Here is a 25269-nt window from a genome sequence, read left to right as displayed (position 1 = left end):
CAAGGGCTGCCAACAACCTGAAATGAATTGGAACCACACAAAAGATATAAACAAAAACAAAAAGGTGAACGACTGAATGAACGACATTCCAGTTTGTATGGTCTATATATGGAGTATAATAACAAGAAGCTGCTTTTTCTTTAAAGAGGCTGCTACTTTCAGTGACAGTGACCGTCGGCACAGGCACAAGACAAATATACTATGCAAATACTTGCATACATGTCTGGAGCTAGACATCTCGATCTGCATTCAGATTCGTTTGCATCAAAGGAGCAATTGTATGGGACGTTTCTGATTTTGGTGTGATAGTGATGACTGTTGTTGTGGGCTGATAAACGTGGAGATACTTTCATGGACCTGGTCAGCCCACTCCTTTGAGGCCCGCTCTCACTAAAAGAACAATAAACTTGTATACAACATGTCAGATAGGAATGAAGCAATTCATTTTTTTCTTACCTGCTGGGCTCTCTGTCTAATACATCACAGCTAATTTATTCCTTTCTAATATATAGGTTAGCTAGATTAATTACTTGCTGAACACTTTGACTGATTACATTTACAGAACATTGACGGCCGGAGCCGTTCCAAAAGAATATATTTATTGCAACCTCTGAATAGCACGTGCCAAATGTAGGGCGATCGATGGAGTGTCCCTGGAAATAGGTCAGACTTGCGCTTGGGGATACATCCTCCTACACAGATTGTGGATCGGTGGTGCATCTCAGAGACTGATCTTCCTGCAAAGTAAAAGAATAACATTAGAGATCTACAGGGCGGGTGGATAAGCGAGGATTGAGTGCCTCATGGATTTGTAAGGAAGGGTGTCAGGTGTTGTCTCTTTCATTTCCTTTGATTGCGAACCCGACTTGGGATTTGAAGGGATCAAACATGAACTGTGACGGTCTGTTTCCGTTGTGCAGGGGAGGAGGGAAGCCACATGAATGTTCAGATGGTTGCTGCGATGTTTTCGTTTGGAAGTGGGCACAGGTGGGTACGGAATGAATGGGGAAGATGACTTATATAGATGTTTTCCATCTATATTAGATATATTGATATAAGTACATACTCTGAGTCTCTGACATTATATGTCATTTGTACATGAGGTAGCCGTACAGAAACTCATTCCAGACATCAGGAACACCGGGGAGGCACCACTGAATGCAATCCGCATAACTTGCTGGGTTCATGATCTGTTCTTTCGTTAGAGGGTGAAACTGTTTCCTAAACACCGTTGGGTGCCCATCCTTACGGTAGTCAGACAACTCCGCGATGTTCAGTATCTGAATGTGTATGCCCGTCTCCTCTAGCGTCCCAAAATATAACTTAGCCTTCTCCATCATACTGTAATCTGCCGCTTTGTTTTTTTCCCGAGCGTGTCTTTGCAACACATATTTTATTAAGCAGAAGCAGAGTTTGACCGGTTACAACACCCCCAAGTAATCCATAGATTACCGTGCAAGGATGGAAGCCAGCACGACCAAAATAAACCTAACTTAACATTACATGAAAGTTGTGCAACCAATTGCGCCGGTGCCAACGAGACTAGCAAGCCTCCTCGAACAAGTAATTTGCTGCTTTGTATCTGTCGGGGACCAATACTAGGGTACCCGAAGAGGAGGAGCTAATGGTTATCAACATTGATTCACCCGAGCAGTCACGTGCGCGACTATGGCCTCGCCCGACCCCCAGGCGCACAACCTCCGCCTCACTCGACCACTGGGGGGAGGGCTCCGCCTCGCCCGACCTCTGGGTCGGGGGCTCTGCCTCGCCCGACCTCTAGGTCAGGGGCTCCGCCTCTCCCGGGCGGGCTCCGCCTCGCTCGACCTCTGGGGGGCGGGTTCCGCCTCCCCGACCTTTGGGTCAGGGGCTCCGCCTTGCCCGACCTCTGGGGGGTGGGTTCCGCCTCGCCCGACTTCTGGGTTGGGGGCTTTGCCTCACCTGACCCCTCAGGCGTGGCTCCCGACAGATGCCTGTATCGCCGCCAACCAATACGGGACAGAAAGTGCAACCCAAGGTCAAACTTCTGGCACCGTGCAGGGAGCGGGCACATCTCGACGTGACCCATGCCTGCGACATGTCGCTCCAGGGAATTCACATCACCAACAGTGATGGACGCGTGGTCACTATGCTGCCTACTCCCTGTACGGCCGCTGACCAGCACGCTGGTTCGCCACGTCACCCGCCAAGACAGAATGGGACGCCACGACCCGCTGATAACGCCGGGGCGTGGCATCAGTGGTGAACAGGCGCCCGGCGTGGAGCCATCCCAGTTACCATCTACAGTGTCAGTGGGACCCGCATAAAGGAGGAGAAAGGCTCGGTGGTACTGGAAGCCTTCCTCTACTTGGCTCTTGTCCCCCTTTCTCTCTGTAACCTGCTCTTCCACTTCGTCCATAAAAGGGGAAGCAGGATGCCCCGTGAAGGGCACAGCTGTATACGACTACACGGCGGTAGACATAAAAACACACATCCTAACATGTCTTAGCAGCACACGCACACATCAGAGATTTGGGACCTGTCCCTCTCTCGCTTGTTTGTAACCCCTACTACAAACCTTCAGTGCTAGTAACACGAGCAGCAGCGACGAACTGGACGTAGGGACTTTCTGCCCGAACTAGTATAAACCTCGTGTCCTCTAAGCACACCATCCAAGCCAGACGCATAATCTAGAAATTTACTAGTTGGTAGCTCGAAACACCGACAGTTAGCGCACCAGGTAGGGGCCTTTTGCACGTCTCGACGTCATCATCATCAGGCTTCAGATGGCCGCCCACGACATCAGCTGTGTCCCGGGCACGCACGTGCGCTTCGGGAGCCTAGACTTCACCATCACGATGGAGGGAGAACTGGAACAGGCTCCCGCCACCGCCTAGCCTCTCCACTCCACTAGCCTCGATGCGATCGACGAGGCATTCGAGGAGCTACGGCTGCACACACCGGAGGCCCGCGCCCTCGGGAGCGACCAGCTCCTTGACTTCGACTACGGGAGGCTTGAGCGCCAGTTCGCCGCCTTCCTGAGACCCCGACCATCCCGGGAGGACCTGCGCTACCTCACCATCTCCTTCGCCAACGTCATGACGTAGCTCGCAGGAGGAGAGCCGCTTGCCCCAGAACATCTCACCTGGGGCGCCGCGATGGCTTTCCCGTTTGGCCTGCACAATGCTGCGTGGACCACTGGCCACCTCATGGCACAACACGTCCACTCACCCCTTGCGAACAACGAGTTCGTAGGGATGACAGAGTATGTCACGGAGTCATTCCACGAGCTTCTCGTGGGAGACTTAGAGTCGTTCTCTGACTCTGACTCTAGCAGCAGGAGTTACCACCCCTCGTGGGAATGCTTCATGGCGGAGACCCCCGAGGGGCACGTTGAGAACGTCCATGAGGGAGGGCCTAACCCACCGCTGAAAGGTCCTTGTTTGGTTTTGGTAATTAAGTGACAACCTAGGTGGACTAATTGTGTTTATGTGAGATACACAGGTGATTAGTCCACAGGTACATGTGTGTGAGCAACATACGCCATGAAGGTGAAAATGGCTTGGAGATGTTGCAAAGCTCACACATGTGATGATGAAGGAGCTCATTGCACATGAGACATGACATTGAGTCATGTGATCAAGGCGGAGAAGATCAAGACAAGACTTGGCTTGATGGACCGGTTGCAAGCGTGAAGGGCAAGTCGAAGGCTTTGGAGTGATGGACCGCGTGGCGGTGAAGCTTGAGCAAGACTTGGCACCGATGGACGATGGCAACGGTGAAGAGCAAGTGGAGTCAAGATCAATGAACCAATATGATCACGTGATGATATGAAGTGGATCATATCATTGTTGATCGTGTTGGTGCATGTGTTGCATCGACATTGAAGGAGATGGAATGGAATGCGCAAGGCAAAGGTATAACCTAGGGCATTTCATTTCACCGGTCATAGGTGTGTAGAGAAGTTTATGACCGGGTTTAGGATAGATTGCCGTACTATTAAGAGGAGCAAACTTGTTTGCATATCGGTCATCTAGTGCCACTCGAGTGATCTAACTTTGCATTGTCGCTAGGATCGAGTGGCGTGGCAAGTTGAGTGGCTAACATCCTTTGGGAAATGATTGTGAAAAGCTAACACACATACACATGGTGGTGTACACTTGGTGGTGTTGGCACATTTACAAAGGAGGAGGTGTTTGCAGGGTTGAGATGGGTTTGGGTCCCTCTCGGCGGGATTCGGCGTTTTTAGGAAAATAGAATCCCTATTTTCTATTGCGCCGGATGCAAATTCTTGTGGTTGGCACATTGGAGCAAGGGTGAAGAAGTTAGAAGTGAAAACGAGTTGATCGCGAAGACGCTAGCGTCGGTCAACTGATCGGACGCTGGGTCTGAAAGCACCGGACGCTGGCAGGGTGCGTCCGGTCAGGCTAACGTACGGTGACGCAGAAGCTGGAGTGTGGCCGGACGCTGGGCTGCGTCCGATCAAGTGTGATCGGACGCGTCCGGTCGAGGTCGGTACCTTACTGGAAACGACCGAACGCTGGGGGTTCAGCGTTCGGTCAGTTGAAGCTGCTATGTCTGGTCAGGTCAAGTGACCGTTGGAATCGGGACACGTGGCCATCTGTGGGCGACCGGATGCTGAGGTCTAGCGTCCGGTCAACACGACCGGAGCGTCCGGTCGGCCCGATTTTTGCCCAGTGAAGGGGTAACGGCTAGTTTAGCCCTTGGGGCTATAAATAGAAGTGACCTTCGGCCATGGCTGGTGCTGAGCACCTTGGGGGACTTTGTGTCCATGTTTGAGAGTGCTTAGGAGCCCTCCATCTCACACATACTTGATAGCGATCATCCGATTGTGTGAGTGAGCGATTCTAGTGCGATTGCATCGTGAGGTTGCATCGAGTGGTACTAGGTGATCGAGTTGTAAGCCGATGGTGCTTGTTACTCTTGGAGGTTGCCACCTCCTAGACGGCTTGGTGGTGGTCTCCGTCGAAGCGCGCAAGAAGCTTGTGCGGCGCTCTGGAGAAGTGCTTGTGAGGGGCACTTGTGCTCGCCCCGCGTGAGTCGCGAAGAGCAACTTTAGTAAAGCATGTCATTGAGCTACCCTCACTCAAGGTGTAGGTTCTTGCGGCGCCCGACGTGCGGGCTTAGCGGGTGATGCTAATTAGCCGCCGAACCACCAAGTGAGCGGTCGACACAACGGGGACTAGCGTGTTGGCAAATACGTGAACCTCGGGAGAAAAATCATCGTGTCAACCTTATTCTTCCCGTTGGTTTGCATCCCCGTTACACAAGCTTGCAATTACTTTTATATATATTAAGCTTGTGTAGTTGCTCTTGTAATTAGATAGCTTGTGTAGCTTACTAGTTACCTTCTTGCTTGTGTAGCATAGAAGTAGCTCCCGTGCGTGGCTAATTTGGTTTGTGTAACCTTGTTAGTCACATTGCTTAGTTTGTGTAGCTAAGTATTTGCGCTTTCTAATTTGGCATTGATTGCCTTGTTATTGAGCATTGCTAGTGAGCTTAGTTAGCTTTGTGCTTTTGCTTACTAGCATGTGTAGGAGCTCCCTCGTTGCTTAAAGTACTAGAGGCATAGGTTTGTGTGACCTTGCTTCTAGCATTGGTTAGGTGAGCTCTAGCTAGCCCGGCACCTTTGTTGCTTGATTAGTATCTTTGGAAGGTGCTAGAGAACATAGATAGAGGGGTGTAGTCTTGGCTAGACCGATAGTTATAATTCCGCACTTGTTTCGGTTAGCCGACGTGATTAATTTTAGAAAAGACTATTCACCCCCCTCTAGTCCGCAATCTCGACCCTTCAACCGCGCAACAACGATGACGACGACAAAGGCATGGGGGTTCTTCCACACATGCGGGAGGAACAGCTGTGAGCATTATGCCAGGAGCTCGAGGAGGCGCGTCTCAAACTTGAGCAAGAACATGTGGAACTCGAGCGGGAGATCGCACGTCGAGGAGATGGCGGGCGCGTAAGTGCTAGGGCCCATGAGGTGAACTAGAGGATCATCGAGGACGACGGGGGCCTCCCGCGTTTCACCCGAGCGAGCCAAAACATAGCAGCCATGGTAGCCTTGCTTCGAGGGCTCCCTGAGCCTGCAATGCTCGAAGATCGTCGGGCCCACTGTGAGATTCGCACACTGGTCGAGCGTGTAGTGGCATAGCAAGTGGAGAGCTCGTTGTCCCGATGACGCGAGCTCGACGCCAGTTAGTGCACGCCCTCAGAACGACCCAACAGGGACGCTTCCGTCCACCAGGTGCAACACGATGATAGGTTGCGCTCCGTAGTCCTGGTGCATGAGCATCTAGGCCTCCACCGTGACGCGCACAACACTCTGGACGCCCATAGAAGTGCCCGCTGCGGCGTGGGAGAGGTGGCCAGCCCTAGCTACCACCCTCGTCACGGTGGACGCTATGACAGCGGCGAAGACCAGAGCCCGAGCCTTGGCCTCCTGGGGCCTTAGGCCTTTGGCCGACACATCCTCAATGCACCCTTCCCACTGCGATTCCGACCACCGACCAATGTCCTGAAGTACTCTGGGGAAATGAACCTTGGGCCATGGATCGAGGACTATCAGCTTGCTTGCTAGGCCGGTGGCACAGATAGTAATGATTTCATTATCCGCAATCTCCCTCGGATACCTGCCAGCATTGCAAGGGGCGACAAACATAAGTGACGATGAAATCCGATTAAAACAGAAAAAATAGAGGAGTCGACGCACCTCGGCGCCGTTGGACGACAGATGCGTTTGGGGGACAAACCCCCTGGCCCTTACTCTGCCTCATCAGAACGAGTCCATTTCAAGCGTGCCCCCTACTCCTGGGCAGAGGGCCTCGCCCTTGATGGCTCCTAGGGCACATCGGCGGAGCTACCCACCTCCACTGGCTCCTAGGGCGCAATGACAGAGCCACCCACCTCTGTTGGTTCCTGGGGGGCATCATCGGAAAGGCCCGCCTCCGCCGGCTCCCTAGACGTGCCCTTCCCTCTGTGGAACGGGAAGGGTCCCGACGCCTGCAAGGATGAACCGATGCTTGTCAGTGCATCCTCATTTTCCGGGTTGTCCCACTCGATATCATCGGCTACCGTTTCTTCTTCCTCCATCACCTCACCGTCATTGCCATCATCATCGCCATCATCGTCGTCAGTGTCCTCCCCTCATTCCCATGCCCGTAGCTGCCGCTGCTTCTCTCTACTCTTGTCCTCCTTTGCCTTCCTCAGCCGCTCGCCCTCGGCACGATTTGCCACCCTCACGGCCAAATCCCTCGGCAGCGGCGCCGGGTGATCCGTGAGGATGAGGTCCCTTGGCTAGTCCTGCCCCTCTCAAAGTTAGTCTCACGGGGTCAGGAAATGAACTGAAGGAGAGGCAAGAGAAAGAGAAACTTATGAAGATGATGTAGCCTGGTTCCAACCACATCAGGGGATGCCCCGGCACCGGGTAGACAAAGTCAAGGATGACACCTATGTCATCCCATAGAGGCTCCATTGCCTCCTTGATGCGTTGCGCGATCTCAGTGTTGGGTAGCGTTCCCTCGGTGAGCGATGCTCCATCAAACGACGCCTCAGGCGCCATCGCGTATAGCGGGAGCGCACACGTCATCAATGGCACCACCCTCCTCGCATGGTAAGCCCCGATGACGCCTGACCCTTTCAGGCTGTTATCCTTTAGGATGTGGATGGCGGTGATGTGGTCTTGGATCCTCTTCTTGTCCTTCTCCGGGACACCCCACTTGCTCCATGGCTCCGAGGCTTCTTCGATCAGGCACCTGGTGAACTCAGGCAAAGGGGCGGCGGCGTCGTTCTTGAGGTAGAACCACTACGAGTGCCACCCCTTGTTGGCCGTCAAGAGCCGCATGGACGGGTACTCATCGACCCGATTGTTCCAAAGCTGGATGTCGGCGCACCCCATCGGCATGTGTAGCTCCTGCTTGCCGCCCTTCTCCCTTTTCTTTTGGAGGTTGATGGCGAAGAAGTACCTCCACAAGTCAAAGTGAGCGCTGATCCCCAGGAATCCTTCACACAGCGCAACGAATACCACCATGTGTTGGATCCCGTTGGGATTGAGATGCTGCAACTCAATCTTGTAGAAGTGCAACAGCCCCTAGAGGAATTTGTGGATGGGGTCACGAGCCCGTGCTCATGGAAGTGGGCGAACGACACCACGTAGCCATTGGGCTACGATGGTGAATCCTCGTTGCCAGGCCGCAACCACTCCTCAGCTACGGTCCATGCATGGAGAAGACCGCGATGACCCTCCTTGCACTGGAAGGTGATGTCAGAGCGGCACCACGGATCCATCAGAAGCGGGGGTGGATGAAGGCGAGCTCAATGACAGCGAGGATGCGGGGCAAGGAACCCTAGCGTTGGTGGTGGCGGCGCAGCTACGGAGGTGAGGATGCAGGCGTGCGTATGAAACACGGAGGGCTAACCCTTTGGTTTTTATAGGGGTGATGGGTGCGAGAAAACCAACCGCCCGCGTAGATCTCTGCGCCCTCCATGACCTGTCACCCTGTCTCATTGCGGTGTGTGCACACGCAACCTTTGGCCCGTCCCCTCAGAAAATGCACCGGACGTTTTGGCTTCCTGAATGGACCCGTCGTAGGTAAGAGGGATACGGAGCTGAAAACACTCCTATGTCCCTTCTAGGCCCACCAACGGGTTCAACAACCACTCTCGGCCGCCTTAAAAGTGAGGGGTGGAAAGGGATGGGCCTGCTAGTGGCCAATACCCCCGCGCCATGGGCATCCCAACCCACGTTCGAGTCTCGGCCGGACACAATCCATGGTTTTTCCTCGAAGAAAGGCAGAGAGCCCTCAGGACTAGTCGAACGGACCCGAGAACTATATGGATTTACTGCTGAAAGTCTGGACCAGTCAATAGCTGACCTAAGCCAGACCCCCATGAACGGAATGTCGGGGCCCCACTCGGACTAGCCCGTTAATAGCTCACTGAGCACCATGATTCATCCATAGAGGAAAATCATGGCATGGCTTAGCCCCTCCGTTTTATCGAAAAAATTCTTGAGGGAAGACGATCACAAAGAAGAGCCAACCCTCAACCGGACCCCTGCTACATGCGGGGGCTCGAGGAAAGTTGGACTCGCAAGGAGACCGAACACACGATCGTAGAACGACGGTAGGTCGTTCAGACCCCCATAGTCGTCGGAATCAGGAGATACCTTTTTCTGACCCACCGAATCTCACGGCTATACCCCTAAGAGGCCCGATCATGATGAAAGGGAATCGTTGTCCCACTAGGACACGCTGTGGGCGACAAAAGAGGGCCAAGGCCCTCAGAGTCCTCCTATCCAGAAAAACCTCCGAAGAGTATTCCACTCCTCTGCAGGCTCGAGGGCTACACCCACTGGGTGCGCTCGCGCGCAACCACTGGCGAGTAAAAAAATCCCTCAGGAGATTCTACCTGAATCACCCAGGGGCTCGAGGGCTACTGTTCGGGACCAATACTAGGGTACCCGAAGAGGAGGAGCTAATGGTCATCAATATTGATTCACCCGAGCAGTCACGTGCGCGACTATGGCCTCGCCCAGCCCCCAGGCGCACAAGCTCCGCCTCACCCGACCACTGGGGGGCGGGCTCTGCCTCACCCGACCCCTAGGTCAGGGAGTTATGCCTCACCTGGGCAGGCTCCGCCTCGCTCGACCTTTGGGGGGTGGGTTCTACCTCGCCCGACCTCTAGGTCAGGGGCTCCGCCTCACCCAGGCGGGCTCCGCCTCGCTCGACCTCTGGGGGGGCGGGTTCTGCCTCCCCGACCTTTGGGTCAGGGGCTCCGCCTTGCCCGACCTCTGGGGGGCAGGTTCCGCCTCGCCCGACCTCTGGGTTGGGGGCTTTGCCTCACCCGACCTCTCAGGCGTGGCTCCCGATAGATGCTTGTATCGCCGCCAACCAATACGGGACAGAAAGTGCAACCCAAGGTCAAACTTCTGGCACCATGTAGGGAGCAGGCACATCTCGACGTGACCCATGCCTGCGACATGTCGCTCCAGGGAATTCACATCACCAACAGTGATGGACGCGTGGTCACTATGCTGTCTACTCCCTGTACGGCCGCTGACCAGCACGCTGGTTCGCCGCATCACCCGCCAAGACGAAATGGGACGCCACGACCCGCTGATAACGCTGGGGCGTGGCATCAGTGGTGAACAGGCACCCGGCGTGGAGCCATCCCAGTTACCATCTACAGTGTCAGCGGGACCCGCATAAAGGAGGAGAAAGGCTCGGTGGTACTGGAAGCCTTCCTCTACTTAGCTCTTGTCCCTCTTTCTCTCTGTAACCTGCTCTTCCACTTCGTCCATAAAAGGGGAAGCAGAATGCCCCGTGAAGGGCACAGCTGTATACGACTACACGGCGGTAGACATAAAAACACACATCCTAACATGTCTTAGCAGCACACGCACACATCAGAGATTTGGGACCTGTCCCTCTCTCGCTCGTTTGTAACCCCTACTACAAACCTTCAGTGCTAGTAACACGAGCAGCAGCGACGAACTGGACGTAGGGACTTTATGTCCGAACTAGTATAAACCTCGTGTCCTCTAAGCACACCATCCAAGCCAGACGCATAATCTAGAAATTTACTAGTTGGTAGCTCGAAACACCGACAGTATCCGACTTTGTAGATCGGTTCTGTCTCATTAAGACATTTGTTCCTATCTTCTCCACCCCAGTTGCTAGCCCTGAAAAACATATATGCATACGTATCACTTTCATGTTTGATGGAGATGGTGTTCTACTATGTCATTGTTTGTGTTAACACAAGATGCAAGGGTATTGCTCTCCTCTCACTCACCATGAATGTGTAGGTATGATCCTGCAAAGAAGATTCTAGTCTTGTTCTTGTCAATATTCTCTCCAAGCCATTCAGTCAGTTTCTTGAGAGCTATCTCGAAACCATCTATCATTTCCACTGCGTTTAACCTTGCATCACCATCCTCAAATGAACCATACCTGCCCATACAAAATATGCTCCTCGTATTCATTGCCTTCAAAAACTTCTCTTTGCTTGTATTTGATAAGTTTTGAACTTTTCTTTTTTACATAATGGATAAGTTTTCAACTGTTTCAAAGTGGCAATGTGAAGATGAGGTTGTGTGACCTTACATAACCTTACTTAGATATGAGTAGGAAGTAAAGGAATGAACTTACATAACCTTTTTTTTGACCCAAAAATACAGCTGGGGAGACCCCCCACTGTAAGAGATTTTTATTAATTTTCAAAAAGAGGAAAAAAACTATACAAAGTAAGGAGGGGCTAAAAGAACTAATCCACACAACCAGCAAGAGGGCAGGAGAAACCGCACTCTAGAGAAGCAGAAAGAACTAGGAGAGGGGGTCTAAACAGAGGAGAAAAGCATGTCGTTTTTCTTCACTAAGTCTAAAGGCTTGAAGTTTGGCTTCCTCATAAAAGGAGGTTTTCCAAGAGATAAAGGAGAGGCGTCCTCTGTCGAAGATGAAGTTATTTCTCTGCTTCCAAATATGCCAGGAGGCAATGATGAAGATCTCCATAAAGAAGGGGTTTCGAAGCTATAGCTTTGCTTGCATCATCATTTGGAAAAAATCACTTGTAAGGTTCCAATGAACAGCAAGAGAACAAGTGGAAAGCCATCTCTTGTGTTAACACAAACAATTGTTTTTCCAAGAGATAAATGAATATGTAGGAATCTCCAGCAAGCCTGACTGAAAGAACAGCTAAAGAATAGGTGGAAAGCCGTCTCTTCAACATTGTTATTGCATAGGACACAATTGTAGTTGTTGCCTTCTAGCTTGTGTTTTTTCCTTTTGAGAATGTTCCTTGTATTTAGCCTATCCATGAGAAGAAGCCAAGCAAAAACTCTGAGTTTATTGGAACTTACATAACCTTCATCCTCATGTCAGCCTTATGCTTCCTCCACCACACATAAGAATTAAAGATTATGATGTCAGCATCTCTCCAAGCGCTAGCATGCTTCTCAATCCTGTCTGCCCATATGATCTTGTACTCCAACAAGTGGATGGTAGGGCTGTCGCCATTGGACTCCAACAACAGTGGTGACCAGTAGAAGTCTATGGTTGCATTGTATTCCTTTCCACTATCAGTCGACTCTGTGGCGACTTGATGGAGGAGGTGATGGACGATAATATTGCGGGCCTTGATGGAGTACTTGTTGACATATCCATTAAGGTGGCAAAAAATAGGAAGATAAAGAAGCTCCTCAATAGGAAGGTACCTGTAAAGAAAAAAATGTTCTAATGAAAGCGATATTATGGAATTGCAGAGGTCTGCGCGACCTTGCTAAACATACTTTTTACATGATGTGGCCGAAGATAATAGACTTGATTTTATAGCTTTATCACAAAAATAGTTTCTCGACTCAGTGTCTGGAAAATTTCTGTGCGGGGGCTGATTTCGTTTGGCATTGGCGGTGTCCTCGGGGTATGTCCGGGGGATGCTAATGGGAATAAATAAAGATTGTTTCGAAGTAGAAAATATTGTTGATGGTGACTACCATATCAAGTTTGTCTTAAGAAATAAGATAGACGGTTTTCGATGGGCCCTTCTGTCTGTATATGGAGCAGCACAAGAAGAGCAAAAAGAGAACTTTTTATCAGAGTTAGTATGAGCATGTATCAGTTGCGGGGATCTACCTTTCCTAGTAGGGGGGATTTCAATATAGTTAGGAACCCGTCGGAAAAAAAATCAAGATATAATACTAAGTGGCCACTTCTCTTCAATGCCATTATTGAGACTTTGAATTTAAGGGAACTAGAGATGATGGGTAGAAAATTCACATGGGCTAATTATGCTGAAATTACAACTTATGAAAAGTTAGACCGTATCTTGGTGACAACTGCCTGGGAACAAAAATTTCCGTTAGCTACTGTCCAGGCTCTCACCCGAGAAATCTCCGATCACACACCACTTTTACTAGATGGAGGGGAACCATCTCACAGAGGCAACGTTAGGAATTTTAAATTCGAACTAGGGTGGCTAACAAGGGATGGTTTTTTTATCTGGTAAAAGAGGTTTGGGAGTCTGAGAATAGAGGTAGATCACCCATGGAACGGTGGCAAAATAAGATTAGAAGGCTGCGACGTTTTCTTAGAGGTTGGGCTAAAAATATGGTTTCCCAAAATAAGAAACATAAATTAGACCTGATGGCTAAGATAGATATCTTTGATAGAAAGGTAGAAACAAGTTTGTTGTCACCTCAGGAGGTGGAGCTTAGACATCATCTTAAAGGGCAATTAACTAAGTTGCTGAGAGAAGAGGAGATCTTTAGGCTCCAGCGATCAAAAGCAACAAAGTTATTGCAAGGGGATGATAATACTAATTATTTTCATATGGTGGCAAATGGAAGACATAGAAAAACAAAAATCATACAGCTAGAACAGTAAGAAGGAATTATTGTTGGGGATGCGAATTTGAAAGACTATACAACTTAATATTATAAACGACTGTTTGGACCTCATATACAGAATTCTTTCTCAATGGACGAAACTTTGAGGCATGACATATCTCAAGTGTCGGAGGAGTTGAATGAAGTATTGGTGGCTCCATTCAGCGAGGAGGAGGTCAAAATGGCAGTCTTCGATATGGAACATAACAAGGCACCTGACACGATGGCTTTCCTGTAGAATTTTACCAGTTCTTTTGGGATGTTGTCAAGCAAGATTTGATGAACCTCTTTTATGAATTCCATGCAGGGAGACTGCCCATTCATAGTTTAAACTTTGGGGTAATTACACTATTACCCAAGATCACTTATGCGATCCGGATACAACAATATAGGCCTATTTGTCTCTTAAATGTGTCTTTTAAGATTTTTACAAAGGTGCTAAACAATAGAATTTTGAAAGTGGCAGATAAACTGATAGGTCCATCTCAGACGACTTTCATTCCGGGGCGCTATATAATGGAAGGAGTTGTTATACTACTTGAAACAATACATGAGTTGTATAGGAAAAAACAAGATGGAGTGATCTTAAAACTAGACTTTGAAAAAGCGTATGATAAACTAAAGTGGCCTTTTATATAACGAGTCATCAGAATGAAAGGATTCTCACCAGTTTGGTGTGAATGGATTTCAAAAGTCATGACTAGAGGGAGTGTTGTAGTAAAGGTCAATGATAATTTAGGCCATTACTTCCAAACAAGAAAAGGAGTGCGCCAAGGGGATCTGCTATCTCCAATCTTGTTTAATATAGTGGTTGACATGCTGACAATTCTGATTTCATGAGCAAAAGAGGCCGAACAAATCCAAGGAGTGGTTCCGCATTTGGTAGATGAAGGACTCTCAGTCCTTCAGTACGTGGATGACACTATTATCTTTATGGACAATGATCTAGAGAGGGCCAAAAACATGAAGCTCCTGCTTTGTGCTTTCGAACAACTATCAGGACTCAAGATTAATTTCCATAAGAGTGAATTGTTTTGTTATGGAGCAGCCAAAAATAATCAAAATGAATATGCACAAATTTTTGGGTGTAATGCAGGATCATTCCCGTTTAGATACCTAGGAATTCCTATGCACCATAGAGAGCTCATGAATAAGGACTGGAAACATGTTGAAGAAAGATTTCAAAAGAAATTGAGTGGTTGGAGGAGTAAGATGTTGTCGGTAGGTGGGAGACTGGTTGTCATTCACTCGGTTCTAAGTAGTCTTCCCATGTTCATGATATCTTTTTTTGAAATACCTAGAGGGGTTTTGAAGAAGTTGGATTATTTTAGATCTTGGTTTTTTCGGCAGAGTGATGAACACAAGAAAAAATATAGACCGACAAAGTGGGAGGTAGTATGAACACCTAAAGACCAAGGACGATTGGGAGTCCTAAATCTAGATGTTCATAATAAGTGCCTTCTAAGTAAGTGGCTTTTCAAATTGTTAAATGGAGATGGGGTTTCGCAACAATTGCTTAAGAATAAATATTTAAGGGATAAAACTTTGACACAGGTTCAATACAAGCCCGGGGACTCTCAGTTTTGGACTGGCCTCATGAAGGTCAAGGATGAGTTCCTTTCGATGGGTAGGTTTGATCTAGGTGACGGGTCCCAGGTGCGTTTTTGGGAGGATTCGTGGATAACGCCACGCCCATTGAAAACGCTCTTCCCGGCACTATATAACATTGTGAGAAAGAAAAATGCGTCTGTTAGGAATGTACTGTCTATGACACTGTTAAATGTAGCTTTCAAGAGATATCTTATGAGCGTTAATTTGCAAGCGTGGCACAATGTGGTGGCCATGGTTGCAGATGTACATCTAAGAAACCAGAGAGATCGCTTTGTGTGGGGGCTGCATTAGAATGAGTTGTTCTCAGTCAATTCCATGTACAGAGCTTTGTTAGGTGTACAGGCTTTACCATATAACACTTTAATTTAGAAACTTAAACTACCTCTCAAAATTAAAGTCTTTATATGGTACTTGTACAAGGATGTAATTTTAACGAAAGATAATTTAGCTATGCAGCAGTGACAAGGAGATAGGAAGTGTTGTTTTTGTTCCTCCAACGAGTCCACACAACATCTATTCTTTGACTGTCATTATGCTAAATTTTTGTGGAGAATTGTTCATGTTTCTTTTAACCTAAAACCTCCAAATAGTGTACACAATTTGTTTACAAGTTGGTTGGAAGGGTTAAACAGGAAAATAAAATATCAAATTCTTGTGGGTGTAAGTGCTATTTGCTGGGCGCTTTGGTTAACCCAGAATGATATTGTGTTTGACAAGGCCCTAGCACCATCTTATTTGCAGGTTATCTTCAAGGGGACTTATTGGACCAGGTACTGGTCCCTACTTCAGAAGGAGGAGGATCGCCATACGATGAAGATGGGTTGCAGAACTATTGAGACAGCCGCGATGGAGGTGTTCGCAAGACACGGCTGAAGTTTTAGCAACAGAATTGCTCTTTAGTTTTTCCTTCTGAAAACTTTGTTGTCTTTATGGCTCAAAACTTTGTTTTTGAGATTCCCTGGACCGTTTTATGCCTACTTGTAATAATGAACAGCCATATGCATTAGTCGATGCAGAAGCTGGGATATTAATATATTCCCTTTTCTAAAAATGATAAATTAATAGTGTTTTATAATATGCTAATCGAAATTGTTGATTTCTGTAACCTGTAGGTTTATCAAGGAAAACATACTGATGCCTTGAAGGAAAGGAGTGAGCCATTGATGCTGTGCATCTTGTGCCTAGCATCAGGTATAGAGGACTCCACCATGCACACCAGGGAAACCCATTGGTTCCTATTGAGAGAGTCACCCACGAACACCAACCTCTTGTTCCTCAGCTTTTCAAGTAGCCTGATGGCATCAAATCTGTTCAAACCCAAATCCAGGTGATGTGTCATAAATACCATGCATCATATCCTTTTTTTTCAAAACTTTGGACGCACTCTTTAATTTGGTCAACGACTGGATTTTATGCTTGATTTGATCCCCTTTCTAGCTTTCCAGGGTTACCAAATGTAATTAATTATAAAATAAGAAGAGATGTAGTTTTCCTCGTCTTTGGTATTTCACTGCCAATTAGTATCCTTATGTGATGGCCAGCTAAAGTATGTTCATGGCAGTTGGTTTCTGGTTGGCCACCCAGCTATCCACCGCAATTAGATAAAACTTCCAATCTTAACTAGCACAGATTTTTTTTTTGAAAGAAATAACCATTACAGATTTTTTCCCTCTGCAATACTATCCTTTGTTTTCTGTTCCAGTTATAGAGCATCTGAATGTTTCTCTGCTTCAACAAAAAAAAAGGTTACTATTTAAAAATCCTGACACTGACACAGCTTCTCTAGTTCTGCAACTTTATATTTGGTGGAACTTTTGGATTCAGAAGAACAAAATTGAGCTACAAATACTCCAACTCTACTAGGAAAGTTTATGATTATCATACCTTGGAAGGTCGCATCCATGAGGCTGCCATCTCCACTGCTGGTACATGACATCCTTCCTGCCATATTTGTCACAAGCAACCTCGGGGAACATGAAGGTGCACTTGAGTCCAGAGTACAATGGCCGGGACACGTTGTCGTAGACCCACCGTCCTGTGGACCAATTGCACTCCTCCCTGCCGGCGTCTGGGACTGGGAGCTTTCCTCTCAGTTGTTCATGGTGCTAAGCTGCCATCTTGGCCTGCATTTCTTGGTGTTCATGCTTGACCCCGATTGCCACATGTACTTCCTGGCCTTTGTAGAACAAGATGATGAAGCTGACAATGACAGAGAAGGCGATTAGGGTGTTGATGACGCCTCTCCTCAGTACTCCAACTTGAGAATTGAGATTCGTCATCTCTGTGTGTGTAGGTGGTGGTGGGGAGATTGGGCTATGCTTCTTCTTCAGAAAACCATGGTGCAGTGCATGACTCCCTCTTTTATTGTGCACCTCCTTATATATTAACAATGGGAGCACCACTTTTGCACATGGGTAAGTGCTCAGATTTGTTTGTAATCAAGCAATGAGCTGAACACTAACCCTGGGAGGCAATTTCTGATTGTTTAGTATGTAAAGGTGCAGAAACCTATACCATCACGTGACATTTTTCTAATTAATTTAGTGTGAAATCCAATATTCGTTAATGGTTTAGTTCAGAGGAATGCATCTTTTTTAACATGATGATGGATAAAGTGTAAAGTTTAGTGGGAGATCATATACAAATCACCATATTCTAGCATGCATCAAACTGGTTTGGATGTGAATCTTAGATGATGCCCTCTTAGGTGCTAAATAGTTGTCCTGTTACAGCATATGGCTAGATCATTGACTCCAAAGACCAAATACAGGGTTTGATGGTGCTGCTTGCTGTGCTTGATTTTGCTATATATAATATCCTGTCAAAACCATTGGGGGTCTATTTCTCATGGAGGTGCAGTGCATGGTCTGGCTTGGTTGCAGAGTTCCACTTGTATTAATTTGTTGGCAACATTTTATCATTTTTTTTGTTTCTTTTCTGGCAAGAAAATTAACTCTGTGAAGAATAGATGACGAGGTAACCTTAAGATGAGTGGATGCGCACACAGTAGCAAACAGCAGTGGCTAACTTGGATGGATTATTGGTACCTCATAACAGTTAACCTAATGCTTGCTGCTCCACATGTCTCCCTACTTCCTGGAAGTCCAAGGAGAGTCAGTTCAATGGCTATGGAGATTTACAATACTGCAGGTATGTTCTTGTCACCTTGTCTGAGATATATATATAGAGAGCCATGTGCAAGAGAATAATCAAGTGCGCTTCAGGAAGCTGCAAAGGCAAGTAGTGGTTGTACACTTTCTGGTAACGAAGAATGAACTCTGATGATGCCAAATATAATATGCATTGAATACATCTATCGGCCTGGACTGTAGTGTACTTCATTTTAGATTTTTATGGCACTTGTTCCCCATATTCTCCGTGTATATTGCCGTTGCTAACTAAAGAGTGATCTCTCTCATGAATAAACGATACATTTGCAATTCTCCTCTGAGAAAAAGAAACGGCTGGCATTCACAAATAATCACAATTCGAGTGAGCACATGCACACTACACACAATCTAATGTTCCTGGAATCTCTTCTATTAATCATTAAAAGTAACTATAAAAAACTGTTAATACTAACTTGCACCCACCTAGCCCAAATTTGACTGAATTTTACATATAGGTTCTTCACTTCATTTAATTACAAGTGCTTATACAGAACCTTAAGTATCAACATGTGGGCAACCGCGCAAGGCAGTTGTTATCATAGAACTAATAGTGTTGCAGGTACATCAGTCACCACAGTGCAACCACACCTTTGTCAAATATGTTCACCGCCGAGCATCTTCGTCAGAACCTTTTACCCATGTGACGAAAGTATGGCCTTGGAACTTCCATGCGGTTGTTGTAATATCTGAAGGCATAATGCGATCTATACATCCAACACTTTTGCATATTGGCCGATCAAATTTGCTGCATTCATCTCCTTCCTTGCTTTAGTCTGCAAAATGACAATATTAATACGGCCCATCGTAGCTAGAATGCAAGGATTTTGTAGTCAACAGTGTAACTCCAGTGGGAGTAATATGAGATTTGTGTGGTCAAAGGTTAGAGTAGTGTTGTTTCCAAAGAAAATTCATTGAGTTTGTAAATTGATTGGTTATTAAAATAAAAAGGATATACATTAGTTAAGAGTATCGATCCACCACAGACCAGTTTAAAAGAGTGTGCAATAGATGATAAAATTTGAACCTTTATGGTTGTATTTCTCAAGGCTTTGTCCATCTCCTCGAACACATCCTTTATGGTGGGGCGCCCTACACTTGAACTCGCAACGCAAATGACTGCGATTTTCAGTATTAACACGAAATCTTCTATGATAACATCATCCCTAACACGTGGATCAATGAATTCCTCCAGTGGCTTTTTCCCACTCACTACATCCTTGGCCTTCAGACAAAAAAAATGAAAACTTAATATTGTCAAATATTTAATGGAAATAGGAAATGTGTTGATAATACAAGGGATCATAATACCGTCAACATAACCGGGTCTTGCTCAGTAAACATGAACAAAGGAAGAAGAAAAAAACAGATGTTGCTTCTGAAGTTGTAGAATCATTTCCACATGCTTGGCATATATACCATCTGAGAAATAAAAGATCATATATGTTTACCTTCTTCGTAAGTGAATCACGCGCAACAATGTCAAGTTCTATGACCTTCCGTCCTGACAGAAGCTGCAGAGCGACAACACCAAAACTATATATGTCACTGGCGCAAGTGAGCTTGGAGTGTGTGATGTACTCGGGATCCATGTACCCAATGGTTCCCCTCACATCTGTGAACACCTTGGTCTCCTCCATTTCTAGCATTTTTGCCAGCCCGAAATCAGCCAGCTTTGGCGCCTTGTTCTCTGTCAGCAAGATGTTTGTGAGCTGCAACAATTCCAATAGCAATAGCACGTTATGGTTCAGAAGCAACCTCAGTTTGTTATGCCTGCAAATTTCAACCAGCATTATTTCACCTTGATGTCTCTATGGACAATGCATCCATCAGGGTGTGTGTGAAGAAACCTCAGGACAGATGCACAATCCCTCAGGATCTTCACTCTTGTTTCCCATGGTAGCACAGAGTCAGTTCCTGCATGCCAATCATCATGAACAGAACATTGTTGTATGAGTTAGTTTCAGAATGAACCGATTGAGAGCGCTATACTAGATGATAACCTAATATATCTATTTCCCTTACTCAGTAGGTTCTGGGCAAGGTTTCCATTGGCACAGTACTCATACACCAGGTACTGATCTCCCTCCTCATCACAGTAGCCGAAGAGGCACACCAGGTTGGGGTGCCTCACCTTGGACAGCTGCTCCACCTCCCTCATGAAGGATCCCGACATCGCCGTCTTGTGGATGTGCTTTATCGCGACAAGCTGGCCACTGGGTAGCACCCCCTGGTACACCAGACCTGCGCTACCGGAGCCAAGGTAGATCCTGCTGCTCGCGTAGTTGATCGCCCTCTCGATCTCCTCCTTGGTGAATTTGTACAAGCCTGACCACTTGCTGTTCACCTCCCCTTTATGTACCCTGTAGTTGCCTTGTGATGATTTTAGTGATGATTCTATAGTGGTTTCGTTTTCTTTCTTCTTGTTCCTCAGGTATTTGGTGATCGCGATGGCGATGCCGACTACTAGGAACGCTAAAACTATCAGGACTGCAAATGTGCTACCTGAAATATAATTTGTGAACACGTAATGTATAGTGAAGACTTTTTAATGTCGATGAATGTTGTTGAGGTGTGCAGCGTGGATGCATAAAACAAGGGCTTGGATCCACTTACGTCTGACCTTGATGTATTCACCATCTGCAAGGTTAAGAGAGATTTCATTACATTCAAACTCAATGTGCAAGTTTGGGACAGTTGATCACAACTACAAAACATCATTTATTTGATGCCTGAAAGAGTATTCAAGAGTATTCGATAATTAAGTGAACCGTAGCGAACCTGCCACAAAATCACAATCAGCCTTGCAGCCAAGTACAGACATCACCAAAACCAGAATCAGCCGAAACAACCCTCTCTCCATGCTTTTCTCTTTGAAGCTTCCAAATCGATCGAGTTACAGAGGTCCAAAGAACTCTCTGCCATGGCCCCTATAGCTAACCTTTTATTTGCCCCTCTTCCTTAGCAAACTTCGCTGGATATTCTCCTCAGTAGCATCTGGCACATCAATACTTTAATGGTGTCTTGTGTGTATCGCTCTTGGCGTTTTTGTATTATATTTGATTGATAATGTGTCGAAGAGAAGAGGAATTATGCTAGTATATAACAGCTATATGTCTCTTTCAGTCACATAGTTTTCATCGCTTTTTTCGTCTGTTGTAAGAGGTAAAGAAGCTGTAGGTTTCGTGTTCTCTGTTGTTTAATTGGACTAACTTTTATGGGTTGCAGCACAAACTGCCTGATTAGGACGATCAAAACTCCATGTACGTCCCAATCAGGCAGTTTGTGCTGCAACCCATAAAAGTTAGTCCAATTAAACAACGGATCGGATACGGACGGATATCACCGATATTACATTTGTTTTCATATTTCTGTCCAGATTCGGATTCGAATACGGATAGTGTCAACTATGTCGGATAGGATACGATTGGATATCGACATCATAAATATGCGATTTGAGTATTCAGATACGGATACGGTATCGGATGTTGGATATCCGGACTCGGATACAGACAGATCTCAACCCCTCTAAACGGATTCGGTTTCGAATACGGTCGGAAAATATCCGTACCGTTTTCATCCCTAGTGCCCAGTGGCCAGTGTCATCGTGTTAACACAAAAAATGAGGACTGAGCGCCCTTAAAATTGATGGTACTTCAATATTTTTTGGACATTCAGGTTAAGCAGGAGAAAGGTGGGATTCTCTATTGTCACAAAGACGTTATGCAATTGATCTGCTCAAGAAAGCAACACGGAAAAGTGCAAAGCAATTTCTGCTCCCATGATGATTCAACTGAAAATTATTCACAAACGGAACAACTCTGTTAGAACAATTGAAGCAAAGAAGCATTATAGTTGGTGGCTTAGAGCCTTAGATCAATGCAAAGGGGAAGAAAAAATAATTAGTGAGAAGAGAGGAGAATGAACTTATGCACGTCTGTGTGAGCTGTTTTTGCATGTACGTGTTAATAAACATCCCCCTAATCACTGTAATTAAAAAAGTAGGAAATGGCCCACATGCCAGGAAGAGGGCGCGTGTGTGTGCTACTTACTGAATTGTAAGAAGTTATTATCACTTTTTCTAGATATATTATTTTTGTTATACATCTAGATTTATATTATACTAGGTAAGTGCCCGTGCGTTGCACCGGGAGTTAAAGGATTGTTATAGGATAACATAATTGTCATGGGATAACATGTACTTTGATCGACAAAATTTCAAGGCAATAGGATCATGAAAATTTTTGTTCCTGTGAGAGGTCAATGGATGCACACCATCGATGCAATGACCCTCCTGTTGTCACATCGTCTCAGGCTCCTCTCTGCAATGCGCATACTCTGTTTCTCCTGCACCATCGACGCGGATTGCATCAAATATAGCACTCAGGCTCCTTTCAATGCTTATACTCTGTTGCTCCTGAACCATCGATGCGCATTGCATCAAAGATGGCACAAAAGACCGACAATACAAGGAAGCGGTTTGCCCTACCCCAAGAATATGTGTGGCCAAGAACTTATTTCAACTGAACTTTGACAAATAAGACCAAGACATAGTAACAAACCTGCTGTGTGTTATTCATGTTGCTGCCCCTCAACATGAACTCGTTGAAATGCTTTCCCTTAGTCATAGTCAGCTCACTATTCACTTATTGCAGATGTGCCAAAACATATCTAAATGACACTGCAAATTTGTAGTTAACTAAGTTATCTACTCGTGCCCAACACAAATATGCACTGGCCTTTCCACTTGTGTTCACAAAAACTCCAGTATGCATCCCTTAAACTTCTATAGAAATCATGTAGCGTCGCTACTGTGCTACAGTGCGGCCAGCGGACGGCTGCAGGCGTGCAGCGGCCAGCGGGGTGCTGCTGTCATCGTCGGCAAGCGTGGTCCTGCTGTCGTCGTCGGCCAACGGCCCCTGCCTCTCTGCTGCTGCTAACAATGTGATGGGAAGGTCTTAACTGACCTGAAGCAAGGCTTCAAATTGAAGAAAAGTTAACAGTAATTAACACAACCATATCAAACTGAAATATTTTACCTAAAATTATCCTGTTTTACTGCCCAATAAAGCTCGCTCAATAATATTTTTCATGTAAATTGACATAATTCATTGTTGTTATCATATTTTCGTGACTCCAAGGCAATGACACACAATTCTCTTAATCTCCGAATCTCTAAACATGAGGAATCTCTAAATATAAATCCAATCAGTTTAATGCCCAATAATATTTTAGTCAGATCATGAAACGAATCCTGTAAGGCCCATGTTCATATAAGGCTGGATAACGAGCCGGCTCGGCTCGTTTCGGCTCGGCTCGTTCTGGCTCGTTAAGATAACGAGCTAGCTCGGCTCGGCTCGTTATCCTAACGAGCCAGAAAGCCAGCTCGGCTCGGCTCGTTAAAAGCTCGAGCTGGCTCGTTAAGCTCGCGAGCCATGTATAAAAAATACACAAAATATAATATTTGTATTTATCTAAAGTTTGAGAATAATAATAATACAAAAGAAATGCATCTCACAACCTTAAATTGAATAAAAAAATTAATATGCGCTAATATATATACAAGTATAATAAAATACTATAGTATTTATGCATCTAACAACCTTAAATGATACTTTTTTCCTGGAAGCTTGGCTCATTTAGCTCGTGAGCGGCTCGCGAGCTGGCTCGAGTTGGCTCGTTATAGCTAACGAGCTAAAATCTTGGCTCGGTTCGGCTCGTTATATTAACGAGCCGAGCCGAGACGAGTCGAGCCAGCCACGAGCCGAGCGAGCTAACGAGCTTCGAGTTTTTCGTCCAGCCTTACGTACATACCACAAATGTGTGATAACAGTTATAAGTTTTCAGATCCTAGAAAAGTTAATCTTCACCTATCATGATGCAAATTAAATTCAGATGCGCAAATGGCTCAACCACACTGACTACATGCTAGGGTATCAAGTGCATATCTCCAGTGCTCCATGGTCCAAAATATTATCTAAATTATTTCTTGCAAAGGTACAGAGGATGTCCAAAATTCAGATAAACTTATGGAGCAAATGTGCAGCAATAGTACTTCGCCTAGAAGAGTTTGGATGTTCCGGTCTTCTTTCTGCAGACCCTGAGCCAAACCGTAACTCTGAGCTGCTATGTGCTACAGGGCCTAACAGAACAAGAAGCATTTGTTACCTATTTGAAATAACTGAAATTTATGCTAGTTCATGTGTCTTAATACCTTTATTGTTGTTCACGTTGTTGGAGCCTTTTCTGCTACAAATATTTTTTTGGAAGGGGCAAACAAAATCAAGTTCTGAATAGCGGCAATGGTGGCTGGGAGAAGATGTGCTGTGCTGTATGCAGATGCATCGAAAATCTGGTGATTGGGCTGTCAACTACCTCAAAGTTTGTTAGCACCGGCTCAGCGCTGTGGAGGCGGTGAAGAGGAACAGGAGGCGTAGCCAGGGCAGATCCGTCTGGCACGGCGATGCTGGTCCTAGCCGCGGCGCTGGTCGTTGTTAGGGTCGGCGTGGCGAAGGGCGCCGGCGAGTCAAGGGCTCGGCGGGTCGGTGCAGGACGACAATGAAGGCGTGGGCTTCCGGCACGGGCGCGGCGCTGCCTTGACCGCTGCCTCCGGCAGGCAGAGCAGGAGGCACGGCTGGGGCAGATCCGTCCGGCGCGGCGAGGGTGGTCCTGGCTGCGGCTGCTTGTGGGTGTTGAGGTCGGCATGGCGAAGGGCGGCGGCGGCGGCCTCCGCGTGGGCAAGTGGAGGGCTCGGCGGCGCGGTGGAAGACGACGATGAAGGCGTGGGATTCCGGCGCGGGCGCGGCGTTGCCTTGACCGCTGCCATCGTCGTCGAGGCCCATCAGTAGCCCGCGCTCCGAGCAGGACTGCAAGGGCGATAGCGACGACGGAGGCCAGCCAAGTGTGGGGCGCGAGGAGGAGGACGACTGCCGAAGGCGAGGGCAAGTGCGCAGGCGAGGGCAGCAGTGGATTTGATTTGCGGAATCCGAGCTTTCTTCCCGAGAGGGTGGGAGCGCCCGACGGTAATTTTGTCGGAACAAGATCCTCTAACTTCGACTTGGATGACTGCCGGGTGCAGTGGATGAAGGATCGTCGTTCCTTCACAATCGGACGTC

The 25269-nt window shown here is 46.9% G+C and overlaps 2 long non-coding RNA genes and 2 pseudogenes across 2 annotated transcripts; 1 reads left to right on the top strand and 3 right to left on the bottom strand.

Moving 5' to 3' along the window:
- Positions 1 to 759: 759 nt before the first annotated feature.
- LOC136509607 (uncharacterized) lies at positions 760 to 1216 on the top strand. The gene is made up of 3 exons (XR_010772395.1): positions 760 to 828; positions 921 to 987; positions 1108 to 1216. It is a non-coding gene; the product is annotated as an uncharacterized lncRNA (long non-coding RNA).
- On the bottom strand, positions 1089 to 17266 carry LOC136509606 (xylan O-acetyltransferase 12-like; annotated as a pseudogene).
- A 1595-nt stretch (positions 17267 to 18861) lies between these two features.
- On the bottom strand, positions 18862 to 21079 carry LOC136506600 (probable serine/threonine-protein kinase PBL28; annotated as a pseudogene).
- A 1542-nt stretch (positions 21080 to 22621) lies between these two features.
- Positions 22622 to 25149, bottom strand: LOC136509031 (uncharacterized). Its single transcript, XR_010772199.1, has 3 exons — positions 24530 to 25149; positions 24369 to 24403; positions 22622 to 24296 (listed from the first exon to the last, which is right to left on the bottom strand). It is a non-coding gene; the product is annotated as an uncharacterized lncRNA (long non-coding RNA).
- Between the last annotated feature and the right edge of the window lie 120 nt (positions 25150 to 25269).

This window comes from Miscanthus floridulus, chromosome 15 (assembly GCF_019320115.1).
Source record: "Miscanthus floridulus cultivar M001 chromosome 15, ASM1932011v1, whole genome shotgun sequence".
Classification (NCBI taxonomy): Eukaryota; Viridiplantae; Streptophyta; class Magnoliopsida; order Poales; family Poaceae; genus Miscanthus; species Miscanthus floridulus.
The sequence above is the reverse complement of the archived record's forward strand: the minus strand, read 5'-3'. Positions and strand labels throughout refer to the sequence as shown.